We start from the raw sequence: 8516 nt of genomic DNA, 5'->3' as shown, positions 1-8516 counted from the left end.
ATAGTCTTTTATCAGTTAGTAAAAACAGCTTCAAGTAATATTGCAAAAATGTATAAAACAAAACATCCTCTTTAGCACCTTTAAGGGTGTTGTCTATCTTAAATGCATGTCTGAGACAATAAACACAGTGTGTGTGGGAACACGCATAGAAACTAAAAACTTAGCAGCAATGAGGCTCTTCAGGACCAGGAATGAGGAAGTTGCTTTACAGACGCGCCTGTTTTACACACGACACACAGAAACAGGAAACACATGACTTCAGAGAAAGTGAAACGGAAGTGTAGTTGAGCTGTTGTGTGTTTGTGTCTCTGTATTCATGCAGTAAAATGGCAGAAGCCAGAATATCTCAGGATGAGTTCATGTGTTCAGTGTGTCTGGATCTCCTGAAGGATCCAGTGGCCATTCCCTGTGGACACAGTTACTGTAAGATCTGTATTACAGGCTGCTGGGATCAGGAGGATCAGAAGAGAGTCTACAGCTGCCCTCAGTGCAGACAGACCTTCAGTCTAAGACCTGCTTTAGCTAAAAACACCATCCTGGCTGAAATGGTGGAGAAACTGAAGAAGAGAAAACGTTCTGCTGACTGTTACGCTGGAGCTGGAGATGTGCAGTGTGACGTCTGTACTGGAAGAAAACACAAAGCCGTCAAGTCCTGTCTGGTGTGTCTGAACTCTTACTGTCAGAATCACCTTGAACAACATGAGACCTTCTTTAAAGGAAAAAGACACAATCTGACTGAAGCCACTGGACGACTGCAGGAGATGATCTGCCTGAAACACGACAAGATCCTTGAGATTTTCTGCCGCACTGATCAGAAGTGTATATGTGTGCTGTGTACAATGGATCAACATAAAAACCACAACACTGTATCAGCTGCAGCACAGAGAAAGAGAAACAGGTATGAACTTAAAGGGTCCCATTATGCTCATTTAGGCTCTTAATTTTGTTTATGACGTCTACTAGAATTTAGTCATGTGACATGCATGAGCCAGTGAGGTTTTAATGTTATTGACGTATCACCATATTTGATTTGGGCTCTAGAAACACATTCTTGAGAATATCATCTTTTGTGTTCTGCAAAAGAAAAACAAACAAGTTTGGAAAGAAATGAGGATGAGTAAACAATGAACGAATTTACATTTCTAGGTGAACTATCCATATAAAACTAGACATTGATGAAATAATGCTGACACTTATGACTGAACCTATAATCTTATCATGAAAGATCTTTAACCCCTCAATCTCAGCACTTCACTGATACTGGATTCATATCTGTTTACTTGACGATTTCTTTGATGTTTCTCCTGTTATTGGTTTGTCCTTTAGCACCAGCTGAAGAAGACGCAGAGGTGGTTCCAGCAGAGAGAGAAAGATCTTCAGCAGCTGAGAGAGGCTGTGGTGTCTCATAAGGTGAGTCTGGAGAAGAAGAAAAGTTTGAGAAGTCTCATTCAGACTCACTGAAGCCACTGTGTGATTGTGATGTGTGTCCTAACAGCGCTCTGCACAGACAGCAGTGGAGGACAGTGAGAGGATCTTCACTGAGCTTATCCGCTCCATTAGGAGAAGCCGCTCTGAGGCCACACAGCGGATCAGAGATCAGGAAAAGACTGCAGTGAGTCGAGCTGAAGGACGACTGGAGCGACTGGAGCAGGAGATCAATGATCTGAGGAGGAGAAACGCTGAGCTGGAGCAGCTTTCACACACACAGGATCACATCCATTTCCTGGAGGTAACACAGATCTAGAAGAACAGGATCATAGTGGACTTGAGCAAGAGACTCACAGAGAAACATTTCATGAGAGCAGAATGAGCCGTTGACTGAATTGTTGATCTGTGTGTTCGGCTATTATATAATCATCAGTCAGACTCTCATCTGATCTTCTTTTGAAAGAGACGCACTTACAAATGCAGTTCAGCTCTGGAAATCTCTTAGGAAACTTTTTTTTAAAGTTATATTGAGCTTCCAGATGAAAACAGCTCAAAACTTAATTAATATTTAAACTATTTTTTTTAAAAAAAAAACAACGTGAAATCCATTAACCTGATGGTTAGATTTCAGAGACAGGAAAAGAGGCTGTATATTAGCAATGTTTCTGGGTATTTAAACCACAAACAGACTCGCAGAGAAATTTAATTTCAACATTTCATTTCCCATCATCTCTTTACTTATCTTTTAACATTCTTTGACTTATAATATTAATATACTTATATTACACGTTTTGATTAATGTTTACCAAAAAAAGATAATCTTCAAACCTGCTGTTATATCTCGAATACAATAGAAAAGACTCCAGAGAACTGAACTTCTTAATATGCTTTCTTTATTGAGGACCCATCTTGGCAGCAAGCAACAAACACACAAGCGCTCTCACACTACGCGCTCTTCTCTGCTTTTAACAGTGCTACAGCCCACCACACAATGTGTCACCGCCCCCTACTGGACAAACCCAATACCACCTTTAACATACAACACCTGCTGAAAACTTTTATAATAATTTTCATTAACACATTAATGAATTTGACAGTGAAGTCCTCAAACAGGAAATGAGGCTGTATATTAGATGCTTGAGCATATTTGAACATTAAAACCTGACCTTGGAATCGTGTCCTAAGAGTCCTTGTGAATTTCAGAGCCACTGGCTGCTTAAAAGTTATAAATAATGGTCAATCAATCTAGTTGCCTTTGAACTGCTTTTCCTGATCAAATCTACTCAACCCTGTCATGTGACTCCATTGATGCTCTTGATCTCTTACATTTATGTTATTTCCAGATGTTTGATCATCCAAGAGTTTTCTTAGAAAGTTCAAATATATTGTAAGTGGCACAATAATCTGTAGCTCTAACATGAAATAATGAACAAAATATGAAATAATGAAGAATTAAGCTGATGCTGTGAAAGTGCTGGATTGAGTAGAGTTACTAAAGACCAACAAGAGCTGCTCAAATCTGACAGTAGTGCAGGATATTGGCTGAAGTGTGGAGGTGATGAGCTTTGATTTCTGTTTTCTGTAGAGTTTCCAGTCTCTCTCAGCTCCTCCTGAATCTACAGACGTAAATGACGATCCCTTCAGTTCTCTCTTCTCTTTTGCTGTTGTGAGAGAATCTGTCCATCAGCTGAGAGACAAACTGGAGGATTTCTGCAAAAAGGAGCTGAAGAAGATCTCTGACAGAGGTAAAGTCCTGGAGATTCATCTGCTCTCAGAAATGATCCTCCATCATGTCATATCATGTAGAAGATCATATTAGAAATGTCTTAGGAATGGATGCAGGGATCATTTTCTCTTGACATGATAATCACACTCTTCATGTCTATTGATTTCCACAGTCACTTCCACCAACATTGTTCCCAGAACCAGGAACGACTTCCTACAATGTAAGTCACTAAGAAAACAAGCAGAAAAACTCACTGAGTGTGTTCATGTTCTTCTGTAAAAGGAGAAAGAAAACATGACAGAAGAATTTTATAGCTGATCATGTAAATTAATGTTTCTCAACGGGGCGTTCAGAGAATATTGGGGGCTGCTGGAAGCAATATCTTCAAAAGTGGGTATTGAGGAGTTCTTGAGAAGTGTTTGTTTAAGGCACATATATGCCAAAGGTTTACAAGAGAAACTTGTAATTACTTATAACATTATAACAACTTTCTACTCAACGCACACATTACATATGCATTTATCCTGTTATCAGGATGTGATGCACTAGATTCAGGATGTGGCCTACTGACTTCCTACCTTCTTAAACCCCGGATATACTTCACTTTCCACGCCCGGACTCGTCTCGCGCACAGTCACATCTTTCAAAGTACACTCAAACCACAGATGCGCGTGGATGACCGAGTTCGACACATGCGCAGTACAATTTTTTTCTATACTCTACCAGGCATCAACATTATGCTAACATGATTGATGGTTTCTATGGTATTTACCATGTTTTTAACAGTTGGCATAACACGATTACCATGTTGCTGTCATGTTTTTAACAAAAGCTAACATGATTAACATGCTGTTCATATGATGCTAACATTATTAGCATGTTTACTAACATGATTAGCATGCTGCTAGCATGTTTTTAACAAGATGCTAACATTATTGCTACCATGATTACCATGTTGCTAACATGTTTTTAGCAAGATGTTAACTTGATTAGCATTTTGCTAACATGATACTAACACAATTAACATGATGCTAACACATTTTGACTTGTTTGTGTCATGTTTTAACCCCAAGCTAATTGCTATTAGCATGTAGTTATTCACTAACATGTCTAGCATGTTGGAAGTCCAGTTTACTAGCATGAGTCAAAAGAGAAACCCCCATGTCTCTACGATGTTCTGATGCAGATATATAGGTTTTGCTAAACGGTTGCTAGGCTACTGTATTTGGTTGCTAGGGAGTGGTTTGGCAGCTGCCAGTGATGATACTCCAAAGGCTGCTTGTCAGTATGAATTATATAAACCAACCCCCATGCTTCTATGATATTCAGGGTTGATATGGTGCTCGACAATGGTTACTAGGGCGTGGCTAGGAAGTAGTGACAGTGTTTGTGATTGCCCATTTGCTGCCCCGAGTCAAACAAGCTCACCCTCATGTTTCTATGACACTTCTATCCAAAGATATTCCTTTGATCTTTTTCAATGGAAGTCTATGGAACCTGTTGCTAGGGTGCCCTAAATGGTTGCTAGGGCGTGGCTTGATAGCTTCACAATGATCCTGAGAGACTGATTGGTTGACTGAGTGAAATGAGCCCCACCCCCTTGTCTCTATGACACTGTGATCCGGAGTTATGTTCAATACAAAATCTCTATGGAATTTACCATAGTAGGAAAAACACTGGTTCATGGGCTGTCCAACAACATAGTATGTCTATGGGGCAAGTTTGGGCAGTTCTTGCGCCCCAGGGGTACAACTTACACCCAACTGTGAGGTATGGTCTGACAGAGCCTGACAGCCTCTTCAAACATGGTAACCCACATGTTTCTACGAAATCCTCGTTAGGAGCTATGACTCGTCAAAATTCATCTCAATGCAAAGTCTATGGGACTTTTTCGGATACTTTTTCACCCCCCGGACGAACATCGTACACCCGATCGATATATATTATCGGACACCATTCCTCAATAATCCACACGATTTGACACCTCATTGGTCTGTGACAAACGCTGCTTTTCAAGAGTTTCAGAAAAGGAAGAACAAACTGAAAACTCTTTCACTGTGGATTTATCCTAAACAGGATTTTGTAACGAGCCTCTTTAACCTACAGCACTGAAAATCACCAACAATAATCCTACAGTGATTAAACTGTAAATCAAATTATTACACTTATTGTTGAATCATTTTAATGGATTCTTGCTGAATTAAAGTATCAGTTTCTTTTAAAAGAGAATCATACTGACCTCAAACATTTGAATGGTGTAATAATAGACCTTTAAATTATAATAAACACAGAAAGAAATCAACATTAATATTCAGGGAAGACAATTAAGGGGCTTTCTAGATAATGGATAATAATAATTTGCACAGGATATCAGACAGATTGATAATTCCTGATTCTGATGTGTTTTATCTCCATCAGATTCCCATCAGTTCACTCTGGATCTGAACACAGTGAATGAATATCTCCATCTGTCTGAGAGGAACAGAGTGATTACTGTCACTGACACAGTCCAGCCGTATCCTGATCATCCAGACAGATTTGATGTGTGTCGTCAGGTGTTGTGTAGAGACAGTGTGTGTGGACGCTGTTACTGGGAGATTGAGTGGAGTGGTAAATATGTGTTTATATCAGTGTCATATAAGAGCATCAGCAGGAAGGGAGCAGGTGTTGAGTGTTTGTTTGGACGTAATGATCAGTCCTGGAGTTTGTCTTGCTCTTCCTCCAGTTCCTCATTCAAACACAATGACATAGTGACTAAACTCCCAGTAAAGTCCATCAGCAGTAGAATAGGAGTGTATGTGGATCACAGTGCAGGAACTCTGTCCTTCTACAGCGTCTCTGGAGACACAATGAGCCTCATCCACACAGTCCAGACCACATTCACTCAACCGCTCTATCCTGGGTTCAGGGTTGGTTATCTGTTAAGTTCTGGATCAGTGAAACTGTGTTGATGAATCAGAATAGACTGTAGAGAGATTCTACCCATAATGCTTTGAGCTCATGATGAATCAGTAACAGTGAGATGTTATAGAGTCTCTTATTTTCTCTTCATTACATTAATACTACAGCTGAACTTCTGTCAGTGAAATAACATGAAGAATAAATGTGTGTAATGAATCCTCATATAGACAGTGAGATCAGTGTGTGTGTGTGAGTCATGATGAGTGATGGTGTGTATCTGTGCTCTTCTCAAACTATTTGTGCTGATGGTCTTTCAGTACTTATTGTAGTGTCACATAAATCATTTGTATTGTTACTATCAAAATATACTATCAATTTATTAATAAATGTGAAATATATAAACCCAAATCATCTGTAAACTGTAAACTCTTGATCAGTGGAATTATGAGCATTATGAGCATTATTATCATAATCTAATCCATTACTTTAAATAAACCTCCTGCTGAACAGGATTGAGTTTCAGATCTGGGCCTGTATTCTTAAATCTTCTAGGAATCCTCTCAGAGAGATCCTGATTTAGTTTAAAAATGTATAAATAGGAATATTAACTTAAGAGTGATTCAGGACCAATCTGAGAGCAACTCTGAGTGAGGAAAAGACAAAAACTTGCATCTTAATGAGGAGGTGGGGCTGACCCTGTTTCTAGGTATGACATATTCTTTTGAAGGCTGATTGGTTGTCCAAGAAGAAAAATGAGAGCACAAAATACCTTTACGTCCCCCGAGAAACAATTACCGGCCAAATAGTGTTTAAGACACATTATGGGAAGCATTTAAATATACCTCAGATTTCTTGTCAAATCTATTTGTAGTCAATTGCAAAGCTCTTTCCTGTTTTAGATGTGTTTTTTTTGTGGCATTCATGCTGAAAACCAAAGCTGCCACCCAGTCTTTGTGCCACTCAGTGGGTGTAACCGCAGTCATAACGACCAACGTTGACGTCACATGCATAACCTTCTATACATTTTTTGATTAAATATTAATGCTCAAATAACTTCGACAGACAACTGTAATGAACATACCATTATACTGATGTGGAAGACATATGACACCATCTTCTGTCCAAGAGCATCTTCTCCCTCATATTAGCAGCATGATGAAGAAGGCCCCTGTATGACTGGTGCTTCTTCATGCCTTGAGTGTTCGCAGCATCTGCTTTGTCCTCATTCCACCGGGCTGATCCATCTAACAGTAGACCTGGAAAATAGTATCACTGGCCAACATCCCTAAAATGTAAAGGACAGAACACTTTAATATTACTTACAACCATAATACATGTAATTTAAAAGACTTAAAGTTACACTTTATATGTCCTTGTTACAGTGTAATTATATATTTAAGTACGGAGTAATAATAATTAACCACATGCACTTACTGTAGGGTTAGGATTAGAGTTTGGTTTGGTTTTGGGTTAGTTGCATGTAATTATGCATAATTTATAATTATTACTATAGTAACTGCATGTGAAATATGTAACGACACTGTAAAATAAAGTGTTACCAAATCTTTCATAAAACTATGCAAATTTTACTGCACTTTATTCTATACTAATAAATACTGTATGCATTGTCAGATTAAGGAAAACCAATGTATTTCTAAAGACTGTTTGATGTTAACTTTTTCTTGACTGCTTTGTCAAGGCTCTGTGGTTGGAGTGTTTTGCCGACCAAAAGGGAGTGGACAGAGGAGATCGAAGGTAATGACTGTGGGACACTGGAATCCATGTTTTCTGCCTTAATACGGATGGCCTCACGACACTCTGGGAAAAGCTCCATGTATTCTGCAAAGGCTGCTTTATTAGCATGGTTATTTTTTGAGTCCTTAACATCAGTTGATTCCCTCCTCATGCTTGTCACCAGATAGCCAGCAAAACCAAGGGCATTTTCGGCAACCCACTTAAAGGTCTGACATTTAAAGACGCCAAACTGCATTGCATGTTGCCCTAGAATGTGAGTTTTTTTGCTTGGGTCTTGACCTTGGTGCACTACAGCTCACCTTACAGCCTCTGAACCCTTTTCTGGGGACAAAGCCTCTTTCTGGGGTCTCTTTCTGTTGTGTTCCTTCACCCTTAGAGCGACCGAAGAGTCACACATATTCAGTGTCCTGACAGGTCCCCTCCAAAATTTAGGGTCCATTCTATAAAATACACATAAAAGAAACACAAAAGCGCACAGGAGTTTGTCATAGCACTGACATGTACATGTTTCAAGTTCAAGTTCAAGTTACTTTATTTATACCCGAAGGTAGATTTTGTTTGCAGTAGAGTCCTCATACACACATATGAAACAGAGCACATAAAAAACTACAACGTCAAAAAGTTCTTGTTGGTCCAGAATAAATAATACATACATGACTACAAATAGAAAGTAAAATACATAAAAACCAAGTACACAATAAGCTAT

General features: G+C 39.1%; 1 pseudogene; it reads left to right on the top strand.

Moving 5' to 3' along the window:
* Positions 1-248: 248 nt before the first annotated feature.
* LOC125246096 lies at positions 249-6197 on the top strand (annotated as a pseudogene).
* Positions 6198-8516: the final 2319 nt, after the last annotated feature.

This window comes from Megalobrama amblycephala, linkage group LG14 (genome assembly GCF_018812025.1).
Source record: "Megalobrama amblycephala isolate DHTTF-2021 linkage group LG14, ASM1881202v1, whole genome shotgun sequence".
Classification (NCBI taxonomy): domain Eukaryota; kingdom Metazoa; phylum Chordata; class Actinopteri; order Cypriniformes; family Xenocyprididae; genus Megalobrama; species Megalobrama amblycephala.
Note: the sequence above shows the minus strand (reverse complement) of the source record. Positions and strands in the feature narration are given on the sequence as shown.